At 44.1% G+C, this 15,734-nt stretch overlaps 1 protein-coding gene across 1 annotated transcript in view; it reads left to right on the plus strand.

Annotated features, from left to right (window-relative positions):
* The window catches only part of ADGRF5 (adhesion G protein-coupled receptor F5), a 101,380-nt gene that overhangs the window by 446 nt on the left and 85,200 nt on the right, over nucleotides 1-15,734 (plus strand). The window lies entirely within an intron of this gene.

Below are 15,734 nucleotides of genomic sequence, written 5' to 3' on the forward strand. Positions count from 1 at the left end.
CTTGTTAAATGTGAATCCGGCTGCTCTGAAGAAGATGTGTGCGTCCATGTGGCTTTTCTAGTTGGTTGCATGTTTTCAACTCATGTCGTGTTGAGATTTACTGATTTATAGGACTGTGAGGAAAAAGAATGAGAGGGGAGATGACATTTGGGCTTTTTGAATTTGTACATCTTTGGATAAAGAATGCCAACCAGCATGGGACATAGAATATGAGCTGATTCTTATTGTCTTTGGAGGGAAAATCTTATTAGAAGATGCATTTTTGGGCTTCTGCAGAAAGGAAAATTTACCCCCTGCTATTTCTTTTCAACGCTGTAGACCCCTACCATGATTTATTTATTTATTTTTACTCCTTTCTGAGTTTTTCCTTTCGGTTAAAGATGTACTAGAGTTGACAGAGGATTTTCTAACAGGAATAGAAATAAACGTTTCTAATATAAGGTACGGATGAGTTGTAAATAAATGAACAAGCACTTTGTCCAGGATCTGGTCGACTTCCATGTTATTTTCCAGAATTTTCTATGAAACAATTGCTCTGCCTGAAGTTTCCTGAAATTAGATTGCAAGTAGTGACAATGTATGTCAAGTGATGACTGAGCAGACTGATTTAATTTACTCCGTTGTGATAATTGTCTGTTGGGATGATGGTCATTCCCTAGCAAGTTGCTGGTTTTGGTCGCTATTGGGGCTCAAGATGATGTGTTGACTGAGACCTGGAGAGGGGTCAAGTCTTGTTCAAATAATACTACAAATGTCTCTGAATTTTTTTCTTGCCTCTTATGTTTTTATTGTTTTGTTTTTGTCCTCACAACCAGCCTTTCTTCTAGGAGAAATGTTTTCTTGTGACTTCATAGAATATCAGCCAACTTACACCTATTTGTTGAACATTGACTATTCTTCCCTTGCTTATTTAGTTTAGATTCTCAAAACTTCTTGCCACGTATGTTCTTTTACCTCAGCACAGTCTCCTTTCATTTCATCCTCCACAATCTGCTATAGGGCTCTTGGGAAAATGCAATTCTAATGATGTTGCTCTCCTCAGTGAAATATTGCCATTGCGCCTCATTGCTTACAGCCTTGCTGCCTAAAGGATAGTCCTGGAATCAGCTGCATCAGGTGTGTTGACAGCTTGTTAGAGAAGCAAATTCTCCAACCTCTCCCCAGACTTACTGAACCTCCATTTAACCGGGTCTTTGGGTGATTCATACACATTAAAGTTTGAGAAGCCCCGACTTAATGAGGGTAGACAAGACCTTCAAGGTCTGCTCCTTATCATCCTGTCCAGCCTCACCTCTCACCACCTGACTTTCCAGCTGTACCGAATACCCTCTACTTCCCTAATATGTGGGAGCTTTAATGCTTACCGGTGTCTCTATGTGCTGTTCTCCCTGTCCGGGATACCTCCATTCATCTCCTCCTTCCAACTACCTTTGCAGCCTGATTTGCTCCCCCTCTGCCCCACTCATCCAGTCCACCTCATACTAAGTACCCTTCAAGTCTGTGATTTTATGGCACTTGGTGAAATTCTTCTGTCATAGCCCTTAGTACATTAAATGATGGTTTCTATGGTTATTTTCATCCTTGAGGAGTTATTGGTGTTTGATTTCTGAATCCATAGTGCTTGAAACAATGCTGGGCATGTAGCTTGTGCTCAATCAATATTTGTTGAATTTATGAATTAATAGATATATTGTCTGAAGAACCCAAATTAATTACCAGATTGAGTTCTATAGTTTGGAGATATCCAAGTAGATTGCCAATCCCTATAACATTTCTCACACTCTCCTTATGAGACTTTGTTGGGTTCATTTTTTCACCAAATATTTTGAATATCTACTCTGTGACATAGCTTTTAGAATCTATTTCTTTAAGTCTTTGTGGATAGCCTCTCCCAGTGTATGCCCCTCCTTCTCTACCACTTCGAGTCAGAGACTTACTCACTTTTCAGCAAATACATACTGAGCACCTTCCACATACCGGGCACTGTGCTACACGCTAGGAGTAGAAACGCAAATGACACAGAGGGGTGAGTATTGTCCCCATGTACCTCCCATATAGGGGACCCACTCTTTATTATCCTCCAGCCTGTTTCTCCCCAAAAAGCAGTAAGGAAAACTGAAAAGTCTAATCTCTAATAAATGTTGGCACATCCAAGTAAAGACATCAGAAGCTTGAAGGCAGTGTGATTGAGTAGAAAGCAAGCTGGGCTGTGCTTCAGGGTCTGGATTTAGTCTTGTACCTGCAACTCACTTGCCATGCAAACTTGGGCAAATCCACATCCATTCTCTGAACCTTGATTTTCTCAAGTGGTGAACAAGACAGAGAGCTACAAGGAAGAGAAGCCCCTGCCTTCATGAGTGCACGATATGAATGCGTATCTTCACAAGAAGACGATATCCAGGGAGCCTCTGCCCTCCCCTTGTCTCATGCTGCATGCTTATCTGAAGGGAAGTGCTCGTAGTTCTCTGAGTCAACCTGCAAAGAGATCTTAAAGGAGTCATTTTATTTCTATGCCCATGTGCTCAGCCATAGACATTAATGTTGTCCTTTGCTACCTTCCATCGAGCACAGTCTGACAATGGCTCCCAGGGAGCAGTGCCCTGCAGCTTAGAGGAATCTACTCGGCATTAGTTGTTGGGTGTGGAGCTGGTTTGAAGTAAGGCAGCTAAGGAGGGAGGCAGTGTCATCCTCAGGCAATCTCTGCTTTTGGAAGGCAGACAGGAGATGGGAAAGAAGGAGCTCTACCAAGTGGTGCAGGAAAAATCTAGAAGCCTGTAGACATAGAGCCAGCCATTACACTGACCCTCACCATGGCACGGTTACAAGGACTCCCTTTCTGACTACATATGGGTTTTCTCTTTTCCCACTGAAAGATTTGTGACTTACCCGGATTTCACATGGGATATATGTTGAGGCAGGCCACAGTACCTTGTCCCCAGGCTTTGCATGGCGTGTGTGGACAGTTGGAAGAAAATAAATACTTTCTATTTGTTCTTCAGACATAACCACCAGACTCAGTCTGAAACGAACTGTTTAGGCTCTCTCAAGCAACCACTCTTTCCCTTTCTGAACCTCTTATCTTGCTCCCTCATCATCTGAAGTTTCCAAATAAGATGCCTCCTGGACCTCCCGAATTCCTCTTGCTGCCTGTTGCTCGTGCATCTCTTTGCCTCCATGCTTCCTGCATGCCCACCTTGTCTACAGGGACCTTTGAGCAGCCCAAGTGTTTCTGCTGGTCATTTCCTAACCTCTCAAGTTAACATTAGTCTCTATTAGTAAGCACAAGTTGTAGCAACAAAAGGGATGTTGACTTTCTTGGGATGTTTCTAAGAGCCTGCCACAGATCTCAGAATGTATCTGACATCAGTCTTGGCTCTACCTGGCTCCACATTTCTTTTTTAATCAGATGCATGTGGTGGGCTAGAAAGAGATGGACCTGGTTTTGAATCCTCCATCTCCCATTTCCTTTCAGAAGTGGTCTTATCTTATATCTTGCCAAGTTTTAGTTTTGTTTCTGAAAATGCAGATACTATTTAGCACACAAGGTTACAGAGAAGATTAATTAGCTAAAATACCTAATATGTTGTCTCAAGAAATACATCAGATCTTAAAAAAGGAGGCTAGCCAAGATGGTGAAAATGAGAAAATTGTCATTTGCAGAATAGTTGAAAGAACCAGGGGATATTTGAAGTAAGAAGTCATTCTTGCAGCACGTGAAGGCTGCTTTCAAATATTTAAAGGCTGCTCTATGAGGGAAAAGAGGTCACCAGAGGACCAACAAGTGGCAATTACAGGGTAACAGGTTTTAGCTCAATGTGTGGAAGGATTTACCCACCATCAGAATTGTCTAAAGCTGGGTGAGCTGCCTTGTGGCGTAGTGAACACCCTGTCCCGGGCAGCGTGCCAGCACCCTGGAAGACCATGACCTGAATGTTCCCAAAGGGATGCCCGTGCTGGGTGGAGTCCGGGCGATGACCTCAAGGTCCTTCCCGCTCAAAGCTCCAAAAGTCTGGTGATCTCAGGGTCCCAGCCTGAGCCACCAAATGATGGTCTGCGAAAAAAGTCATCCACTCGGAGAGTGATCGTAGCTGCCTCTTTACTAGCTAGCCCTACCTATTTCCTGGGCTCATTTTAAAATAGGGTCTTTGAAACAACAATAGAGTTAGGTTGGACTTCCAGGAAAAAGCAAAACAGAAATGAGAACAATGAGGTGGGAAAATTCACTCCAAAGTGCTCTTCTTAGGTAACTCTTTAACTATATCGTAGGTCACTTCTTGCACCGACAACACATTCCTATTTGATGGAAAATTGGCACATTTTGGTACATCTTCAGCCAAATTAGGGTCAGGCAACTAACAGCAAGACTCAGAGCTTTGTCCCTGATTTCTGCTCTGTCCGTAAGATGGAAACACGACTGTATGGATACATATTTTTAGCCATTCAGAAATCTAATTTTAAACAGTGCAAAAGAAACGGTTCTACCATCCTCTAAATCATGGGAATGATGAGTGGGATTTTTTACTTTTGGGGAGAGAAGAGAGCTGGCTGGAGCTGTCTGCCTGCTCTGAGTCAGTTTCATCAGTCATTGTTTTCCACCCACCTTTCCTTTTCTGCTAAATGAGGCATGTTAATAATAGCTCTTGGCCATCTGAGGACCTGGAGATTTCTAGAGAAGGGAGAATTCAGCTTGGGTGGGTCCCACATGCATCATCCACTGCTCCAGGCTGCCCAAGGTTCTTTGCTGATCCTTCATCCCGCGAGGACTTGGAAGAACTGGGTGGTCTTGCAGTTTTGGACCCTCACATCTTTCTGCAGTTGATTGAGCAGCATCTTAGCTTGCCTTTGCCTTCTTCAATCTTTTTCTGAAATCCCGGGGCAAGCAAAGCTGTAGTCTTTTCAATAGAAACGGGTCTCAGCAAGTGCTACATTTTGTCAAATCGAAGCAAAACCATGATATGTTTTGTTCTCCAGGTTTAACTAGGCTTGCTTTCTTAAAAACAAAAATTAAAAATAAAAAAGTCCCTTTGAAATGTAATCAACTGTGCAGGGAAAAATCTTAGAAACCCGTGCAGACTAGCATGTTTATTTTTAGATGCACATGGGCCAGCCCAGCATAGCAAAGCAACTGCCTAATGTCCAAACTACGGCCCTGGGAATTTCCTCTAACAAGCCCGTGTTTCCGCCCATTGTTACAGTACAAAGGGCAGAAGGAGGCCGAGTGGAAGGCTCATGGTAACCCCGCCTAGAGTGAAATCTGGAGCCTGTCATTCCCTCAGTCTACACGGTCCTGAGTGCTGGGGTCAAGATGGAGTTCACCTGCCAGCTCTGGGCAGATGCAAATGAGCAGTCATGTATGATTATTTCATCTAAAAATATCCCAGAGACCAGTGACGGCATTTCAGAAATAAAGGCTCAGCTTTCTATTTGTGGTTGAGGATCTGACCCTCACCTGTGCGGTGGAGCGGATTCTGGTCTAGCGCAGAGACGGGGATGTCGTTCAAAGATCCTGGGCTAGATTACAGTTCATAAAGGGGTTTTCAGTATACTATAATAAAAAAAGCGTAAATGCATGTACACACAGTCCCAACACACACACACACAGTCACACACATACACACACTCGCACACACACAAATACATGTGAGAACAAGTGTCAGACACCTGAATCATCCAGATTTTTGCTATTACCCTGGGCCAGGTTCTGATCCTTGATTTATTCATCTAGGAAATGGATGCAACAGACCTCACATCCTATTAGTCTGGACATAATAAGGTACAATATTACAAGGAAACTGACCCAAACGAGGCTCTTGCTTAAGGTTTTGCATTTTGGTCCTAAATATGCTTTGAACTCCTTAAAAGAAATTACTGTAAAAATATTTACCTTCAAGTATCCAGGGGTTTTTGTTATTGTTTTTGGGTTTGCTTTTTGTTTTGTTTTGGGTTTTGTTGCCGTTACAGAGAAAGAAGCCTAATTTGCTACTTGATTGGCGTGTTTGACGAGCAGAATTTCCCAGGCCTTTGCCCAGCTCTGCCCGCTCCTGGGGATGGGCACTGCATTGTTACTCAAGGGTACAATGCTCTGGTAGTGTCTGGGGGTCACTAGGGAAGGTGAGGAGGAGGGTCTCAGGTCTGCACACAGCAGTCCACACCCGGCCTGTGCATTCCAGCGGCCCCATATGAGGATGCGGCCCCCCCCACAGTCACCGACTGCAGGCACAGGAGACCTGCATGTACACCCGCCGGCCCTGAGCAGGCACAGGATGGTGGGGCTCTGCCGGCAGGTGCAGGTCCAGCCCCCACCCAGGTCTGCAGACACAGGAAAAGGTGTCCTAGCCCTTTGGTGAAAATGGGAGAATGTTAGTAAAAACGCCTTTATGGATTGTTTTGTTTGCAAGTGTTTATTATCAGACACCCCTCAGGGGTTCACAGGGCAGGTTGCGAATGTCCGAAGTAGAGCCTGGGAATTTCCTTCCACAAAGGCTGCGCTTCCTCTCTTTGTTACTCCTCAAAGAACAAGTGGAAGCATTACTAGAGATCCTTACTTAACCCTTTCTACTGGTCACGGCTCTTGTGTCCCCACATCGCAGAAAAATCACACTTCCAGCCTTCTAAGGAGCAGAAAGATTTCAGACTTGGCTTGCGTGTGTGTGCACCTGCAGGTTTGCGTGCGTGTGTGCTTGTGTGCATGTGTGTGTGTTGGGGAAGAAGAAACAGGCAATAAAGCAGAAAACATTTCATGTTAGAAGTTTTTCATTCACTATCATATCATGTCCCCTATCATTGTTCAGACCACGTGAAATTTCTTCTTTCTTTATTATCATATGTGTTCCTACTAAAAACGTTGACCCAAAATTTCAGTTCCCTGTGCCCAGGGCAGGACTCTTCTAGAATTACAGTTGTGTTCCCCTTTGGAGTCCGGTTATTGACTAAAGCAAGAGTATGCTGAGTTGAGACATCTTTCAATCAACCAAGCGTTATTTATTGAGCATATGCTACATACCTGAAGTCTACTCGGCACCAAAGGAAAGCAGAAGTTCTGCCTCCAAGAATCTTCCAGGACCTATGATATATTTAGAGATATACACAGGCACACACACTCTTGCATTGTAACTGAGAGTGCAAAGGAGCCGGATAACTGTAAAGATGAAACCCAGGAAAGATCAGAGGGGGGACAGGAACCCTCTCACAACCTGAGACTCTTAATATCCCCATCGATGCTTTCATGGTCTCCAGAAACTAGCAAGGTCTGGCACACACATGCACATACATGCATACACACATGCACACATCCACATGCACACACGCCCATATACACACACATGCACACACATGCCAATACACATGCACACACTGTATACACACATGCACATGCACACGTCCACACATGAACATACAGATGTACACACATGCGCACACACCTCACTCTCAGGAGACAGCTTTGCCTTCTCCGAGGAAATAACTCCCTAGGCCTCTCACCACCACCTCCACGAGAGTGTCTGCTTCCACACCCAGCTCTTCCTCCTCCTTGCCTGTCTCAGGGGAAGAGGCAGCCCTTCCCTGCATCCAGAGCTCAGCTCTCCTCCCGCCCTCCCAATGGCCTCACTGCACTCCTCTCCGATTGGCTCTTTCCCATTATCATTTAATTCTGCTTAGGTCCTTCTCATCTCTAAACAATACGAGCAGCAGCTCTTCCCCAGCCCCACAGCTTCCATCTTCCTTTTCTCCTCACCATGAAATGCTTGAAAGAATTATGGATGTTCATGACATCCCCAACTGTTCATCCAGCAAACCGCTCTGTCCTGCTTCCTGGTCTGCCCTCCCCGGTGTGGCTTAGTAAATGCTCTTGGCAGCATTCTCTGTGGCCTCGATGTCCCCAAACCCATGTCACTTCATTGCTGACAGCATTTGACATTGTTGACTACTGCCTCCTCTGGTCCTGTCCCTGCCTCCTGGACACCACAGTCTCCTGGCTTTCCTCCTACTTCTCTGGCTGCAACTTCTCAGTTTCCTTGGCATGCTCTTTTCCCTCTGTTGTTCCCTCACCTTCTCGAAGCCATGACCTGGATCACCTTCTCTCCTCCAGCTACATCACCTCCCTGCTGTTGTTTATCCCTCTGTCTAGAGTCCTCTTTTCTCCATTCTCTGTCAAGTAAACTCTTGCTCCTCCAAAGCCCATTTTATTTTATTTTATTTTTTTTTTTTGGAGGAAGATTAGCCCTCAGCTAACTACTGCCACTCCTCCTCTTTTTGCTGAGGAAGCCTGGCTCTGAGCTAACATCCGTGCCCATCTTCCTCTAGTTTATACGTGGGACGCCTACCACAGCATGGCTGCCAAGCAGTGCCATGTCCACACCCGGGATCCGAACCAGCGAACCCCGGGCCACCGAGAAGCGGAATGCACGAACTTAACCGCTGCGCCACCGGGCCGGCCCCTCCAAAGCCCATTTTAAATGCCACCGGATTCCTTCCTTCTCCCACCCATGTGCAGAGCTGACCTCTCTTCTAAGCATCCTCACAGCACCTTTCCACGGCTCCATCACAGCACCTTTTGTATTCTCAGTAACTGTTCCTATGTGCTTCTTTCCTAGGATGTAAGGATGCCATCTTATTCACCTTTTTAGTCCCAGCCCCTAGCATAGTTCCTGGCACATTAGGTTTTCAATAAATGTTTAATAAAGAGTTGGGAATATAAAAGTGTCCTTTGACAGACATTTTGGTGAACTTATCCTTGAGCCTAAATAACGTCTTTGCTATTTTGGTAAACATCTTCCTCTATTTTATATGTGGGACACCTCCACAGCATGGCTTGATGAGCAGTGTTCAGGTCACTCCCAGGATCAGAAGCCATGAACACTGAGCTGCTGAAACAGAGCATGCAAACTTTACCGCTATACGACCAGGCCAGCCCCTAACATAATTTTTTAAGTTAAACGATTCACATTTAGGCTGCTAACAATATTTCACCTTTTCTCAAGTTCAAAATCACAATTTTTAGCACTTCCTGTTTGAGTTTTCAATCCCTGTTTAAAAGCAGAAACAAATGACAACTTGGACTTGATGATGAATTTAAATTTCCCCTCAGGGAGAATTCTGAATCTGTCATGAATGACGCTGTATATTTGTGCCCCTGAATGGGGGTTGCTGTGGTGGAATAGAGCTAATATTCTGTCAAGGCCGCCACTTCACTGTGGAGCTGGCATTGCACAAACTTTCTGTGGCTGAACCTGCAGATCTTCTGCAGCCACAGAGATTGATCTGCCAAGTTGTCTGAAAGAGAACCATGGGGACTACAGGAGGATGAGCCTGAACCCTGAGTCAGTGCAGAATCCACCCAACCTCCTGACTCCCAGGAGCGTGTAGGGCAGGGATGGGTCTCAGAGGACAGGGCCAGAGGCTCACTCAACTCTGGATGGTGGATTGTATGTGGCATCCCCTGCTGGTCTATGTGGAGAAAACACGTGAAACATTATTTATTTTGAAAAATCTCATCCTTTTAAAATCTCTATTTTGAGTTTTAGTAACAATGTATATAAAATATTAGTATAAGAGAACTGTAAATGACATGAAATACAGGAGATGCAAAGCGTGGTTTGTCCAAGGGGGTCCAGAGATCACCAGCAGACTAATTAGCTGGAGTGTTGGTCAAAATGGACATGGCCAGGCTTTGCCTGGACCCAACAAATGGTACCCTTGTGTGTGGGAAGGGGTCATGGGGGCGAGGAAGGGGGCGGTGCTGCAGAGCCCACATTCTTCCATCAGCACCTTACATGCTTCTTCCAAAGTCTGATACACGTTGAATTATGCATAAGCAACAATATTTAGAAAACATCTGCCAGCTTGTGTTTAGAAAAGTGTTTACACTGATGGCTTAAGGGGCCCCTCCCTGCATTCCTCTGGGGATAGGTTAATGATTTTGCCATCTGGGTTCATCTGTGCAGCAACATTCTTCCTGCCTAATTTGCAGTCTTTCTCTGGGCCTCACGTTTGGAAGAGAATGCGATACAGCCTTGTGCCATCCCTCACACCTCACACCTTCGTGTGTTTACTTTTTGTTTATGTCTTGGCAGTTTATCTTGCAGCACAATATAGTATAGTGGCAAGAGCTGAGTTTATGGTTCAGATTCTGCTTCAAATTCTTCAATTTGCTTGACCTCCAATCCACGCAATCTTTAAATGAGGCTTGGCAAATTCTAAACCTTTCTAAGCCTCCTCCTCTCACATGGGAACAGATAATGAGTTCATTGATTGTTGTGAAAATTAAATGACATCGTGTATAAATCGTTTTTTAAAAAAGCACTTAGCACGGACCCTGTGAAGGAGTCAGTTCTCAGCAAGAGACAGCAATTAATAACAACAACAAAAGTATCATCTCCACCAACAACAATGAATAAACTTCGTGAATTTTGGAAACCTGTGGATGATTTGTTTTTTACAGCACCTAAGATGATGTTTTACACAAAGTAGGGGCTCAAAACCATTTGTCCTGTGGATGAATATGTGGTAATCCATTGGTGAAAAGAAGAGGAGGATTTTTAAAATATAAATATGTAATCAAACTGCTAATGTAACTACACTTGTGACTAGAGATCAAATCTGGGCTACTCTTCATAAAACTCAAAGGACTTTGTGCAAAAAAACATACTTTCCCACATGTTGTCTGTAAGTTTTCTTTATTTACTTTATCAGGCAATTCTGCCTATTGCTTGTCTCTTTAAATTTCATATCTGTTGTCAATTACTAAATCCAGAGTTTTTTTCTCTCTTTTTGCTTGAGATCCACCTTAAGTCAATAATTTCATAAATGACAATTTTCAAGAACATGTGGGCTTTATTTATTATAATGAATGATCCTTCAAAAATTAGACCTCCAGTTAAGGAATTGGCTAATACCTATTTCCTATTTCCTGATGTACCCTACAAACTTCTAACACACACACACACACACACACACACACACACACACAGACTTCCAATGGTTATAAACGTAGGATTGTGTCATAGACTTGTAGAGTGCTGTATCAAAGAAAGAGAAAGAGAAAGGAAAAAGAAATATAGGCAGCCTAGAAAAGAAATAAGCAAGTTCGGAGGGAGAGAGAGAGAGAGAAAGGATAAAAAGTGCCCCACGGTGAGGCTTCTAACTACAGAAGCATCTTCGGACCCTCTGTTCCTTTTTGTCACTAGCGTTGAGCATTGAGGCCTTAACACTCGCCAGGCTCTGCTCTGAGCACTTGCTGTGGATTACCTCATTTACTGCACCCGACAACTGTGTGAGATAATTGTATCTCCTCTCCATTCTACAGATGAGGAAATTGAAGGACAGAATTAAGTAACTCACCCAAACATGCATAGCTAGTTAATGGCAGAACGAGGACGTGAACCCAGCAGTGTGGTGCCATGGCCCATGGTCTTAACCCCTTGGCACCTCTAATGATGTGCCACTTCAAGGATTCATCCGTAACAAGTGTTGATTGAGTGCCTGCCTACTCTGTGTCCTACACTGTGCTGAGTACAGAGAACAGAAGAGTAGACAGACAAGGTCCTGCCTTGGGGGTGAGGGTGTGGAATGGGGGCTCATAGGACAGCAGAAAAACCCACAAATAGACCGTTATAATGCAGTTTGGTAAGTGTTTTGACAGAGGGAATTGAGGTGCGGAGGTGAACACACAACTAGAGAGATCAAAGGCAGCTTCTTGTAGGGAATGACCTTTACTTGGGCCTTGAAGGACAATGGGAGTTAGATGAGTGCAAATGGAGGAAGGAGGCAGTTCCGGGCAAAGGCTGGAGGACATGGTGCTTGCAGAGAACTAAGGGGGTTGAGAGAGTGGAGAGTAAGATGAGAAGAAAGTGGCAGAGAGAGGTGAGGCTGGGTGTGTATGCAGAAACCCTGCTGGTTAAGGGTTTTAGCTGAAGGCAATTGTGTGTCTTTTTGGAAAAAGGAGAGAGAACCCATGGACTAATCCAACAGCTCATTTATCTGCCAGTGTTTCTCCAAAGGTGTGCAGAGCTTCTGATTCAACTGGCCTAGGCCTAGGCACCAGGCATCAGCATTTTTTCAATGAGAACCTTAATAATAATAGATAATCATGTGATATCTCAGTGGTTATTAAACTTTTGTGTACTTCAGAATCACCTTTGGAGAGCTTGTTTAACACTGATTACTGGGCCCAGCCCCAGAGTCTTAGGTTCTGGAGGTGTGGCGGGGTTCAAGAATGTGCATTTCTAACAAGTTCCCATGTGGTGCTCATACTGCTTGTCTGCAGCCCTATGTGGAGCGGAATCTCTAAAAGGGAAGCTAGGAAATTAGCCGAAATTATTAAGGGTATTTTAAGCCGCACTAAAACTTGAAAATCCCTGAGAGGAAGAATAATTAAATCTCTTATCTTCTTTGCTATAATGCTCCTTTAACTTTTAAATATTTCTATAGTTTAAGAAAATCGACCCCAAATATTCCTGATATTCTGGTTCATTTTGGTCTGTAAGTGGTCAAAACAGGGCGACTTGTAGGGTTTGGAATTTTGAAAACCAGCCCTTTGAAACTTTTGTTTGCAAAGCAGGAAGTCACTTGTCACCCAGAGCAAACACTTGAGTCATGAGGTTGCCCCTTTGGAGGGCTTTAGGGGTGTGACTTTTGAGCAAGTTTCTTCACATTTTAGAACAGTATGAATCTGAGCCTTTACAGAAAGGGCTATGAATGTGGAAATATGAGATCAGTGTCCTTGAGTGTGGCCGACTGGCTAAGGCCAACGTATATCCAAAGGGTTGTTTTTTTCTCCTTTATAGATAAGCAGGAAGAGGCTGGGAAACCCAAAGCCACCTGGAACAAGGGAGGAGTGAAAGGATGGATGGGGAAGAAAGGGTCCTGGGTGCTTCACATTTCCCTTTGCTCACAAAAAAAAAAAAAAGAAAAAATAAACAAATCTACCTTTTTTATGTCATGGTCACAAACTGAATTTCTCACCAGAGATTTAGAAGAAAAAGATTCATGTGAAAAGAGGCAGGTATCCAAATTAACAATCTTTGACACAAGTGAGTGGTGAATCAAAGCGAGGCTCCCAGGAGTAGAAATAACCACAAATCATAAAAAGCCAAGCTCCTGTGAGGGTTTTATTACCAGTCCAGTAGCTTAAACTCCTTTATCTATAGTATTGAAATGCAAACGCCATTCCAAATCTCTGGAAGCACCTGGAAATCCTCATTCATCCAAAGTAGATTCGATTCCGGTAAATATCACTGTTTCAAACAGAAGAAATGGGCTAAATCTATGTTTTCAGATTGTTCAATACTACACAAGTTTTTGCTTTAGTTCATTGGTGAAATTAATTAGCGGAGCTCCCCAGTCCAGATGCTCACAATAAAATTCAGCCTTTACTGAAAGTCACTTTTGAGCTTGGAAACAATGAGTTCGAAGGGAAGTTGCTAAAAATAATTGGAATTAACAGTGATTGTATGAAAAGGATATAACCAGAAAACTACTTTCATTGAATCCAAGAAACAATAAACTTTTATTAACTTGCTCTTTCCCCTCATTTGTTTAATTTTCACATAGGGATTTTAGTTACATCCCACAGATGCACCCGTTTGTTGTTTATTTAGTGACTTTGCACCTCCACAAGCTCGTTGGGCAGCCAGAGCGCTCCCATTTCCTGAAGTCTCCTCCACGCCTTTGCACTCACTTTGGTTCTAACCCCAGCTTAGCCCTGCCCGGACTCAAGACTCCTACGCGTGGAAAAGAATCCCTAATCAGAGGAGGGAGCAATGACTCCCTGAGACTTTTCCTTTGATATACCCTGAAAAATGAGAGGGAAAATAAGGTGAATTTTAGGGAGAGGTGAGGGCTCCCTGAAGCACTGTAGGGTAGAACATGGGTGGTAGTCTCTGGAATAGTAGTTTTCAGAGTTTAGTTTACACAAGACTCACCTAGAGAGCTTGTTAGTAATGAAGATTCCAGACTCCACCCTGAGACTCTGGGGAGAAGGTCACAGGCAAGACCTGGAAGTCCTGGTCAGTGGAACCCCCAAGGCCTTCGCAAGCACCCTACCCATGAGAATCACTGGGATGGAGTCCCAGGTGCCGACCTGCGCCTTCCAAGATGCTCCCTCATGGGGAGATGCTCCCTGAGAAGAGCAGGTGGGCCACACGGTTTCATCAATGGCTTGGAGGTGGAGGGAGGAAAACTTTTCCTCTACCCTCTCAGGGTCTCCGGCTGGGTTGGAAAGACAAACTAATAGGAGAAAAGCATGCAAATTTATTTAATGTAAGTTTCATGTGACGCAGAAGCCTTTATACAGAAATGAAGGCCTGAAGAAACAGTTAAACCTGAGTATTTTTATGCTAAGTTTGATGAACAGAGGAGAGTCAAGGAAGGCTGTAATACGACAGAGTATGAGGTAGGAATAGTAAACCAGGGGAAACTCAGCAAGTCCTGTTCATTTAGATTCTTCTCAGTGTCCCTCCATCTTGGAGACAAGGACCCTCTTTTCCTCTGGGTATAGAGAGGGCATCTCTCACATGAGGTCCTTATGATCTGCTTCAGGGGAGAAAGGCGGGGAAGATCAGAGAGACCTTCCTGCTTCTGCCATTTTCTCAAACTCCTTCAGCTTAAAATATCCAATATGCCAAGGTGCCGTATTTTGGGGTAGTGTGTCCTGAACCCTGTCAGCCTCAGCTACCAGAACCTCACTTTCCTTTTTGACAGCAACCCCAAAAGTTCCTCATTATCATTGGCTTCCTAGATGTTTGACAGAGCAAAAAAATACAGAAATAGACAAGTGCTACCTGCCAGTCGACACTGTTAATTGACACTTTAAGGAAAGTGGGAAAGAAGCCATCATACTCAGCTCTGATTTTCTGCTTTTGAGATGGCAGGTGGCGGGGTCTATGGCTGGTGGAAAGTCAGGGAAAGAGAAGATGATGCTTTAGAAGGCACTTGGAACATTGTCATTCTTCTAGCAAAGAATCTTTAGAGCAAGCATTGGAATTCGTTCTGCAGGCTTTCAGGGTTAAAGAGTGTACATACTTCCCAAACACACAAAATTAAGCTGCAAATCATGTGTACTCACAAACTACACGTAACAGAAAACATTCTGGTTGTTGGACTCCTAATATCACTTTGGAACTAGGTTGGTAACTGATGGAGGGCACTTTGCTTGGGAAAATTGAGATATAGATTCCAAGGTAGGAGCCACGATTGACTGAACTGCTCTGCTTAATACAAAGAGGAAAAACTGAGAACCCAGTGGAAAACCCAATAACATGAGATCTGAGCTAGTGAGGCTGGGGAGGGGTGGGGTAAGGGTCGGAAAAGAGATGTTCAGTAACATGGAAGAAAGAAGGGTGTGATGCCACCCCACCAATCCACATGTGCGTGCACACACCCACATTTATAAGCACACACCCACACTTACACACACATTCCTTTTGCCTTTACTCTGTTGTATGTTTCAACATAGCATTTTTCCTCATCTATGATACGCAACTTATTTTTTTGTTTATTGTCTATATTACTGTATAAGTCAAGGCCCTGGCAGAAAAAATATGACACTCAAAGGTTAACTGAAAAGACGTAGGCAGTTAAATCAGCAGGTGGCTGGTATCATCAGGGAGCCCTGGATAGTCTCCCCTAGGGCAGAAAGGGGCAAGAAAGATGGAGTGGGGTGTCAGAGGAGCCTGGCAAGATCTGTGGCTGTGGGAGAGGTGGGTTCCCCAGAATCTGCGGCTGAGGGTGGAGGAACA

Source organism: Equus quagga, chromosome 15, assembly GCF_021613505.1.
Source record: "Equus quagga isolate Etosha38 chromosome 15, UCLA_HA_Equagga_1.0, whole genome shotgun sequence".
NCBI classification, from domain to species: domain Eukaryota; kingdom Metazoa; phylum Chordata; class Mammalia; order Perissodactyla; family Equidae; genus Equus; species Equus quagga.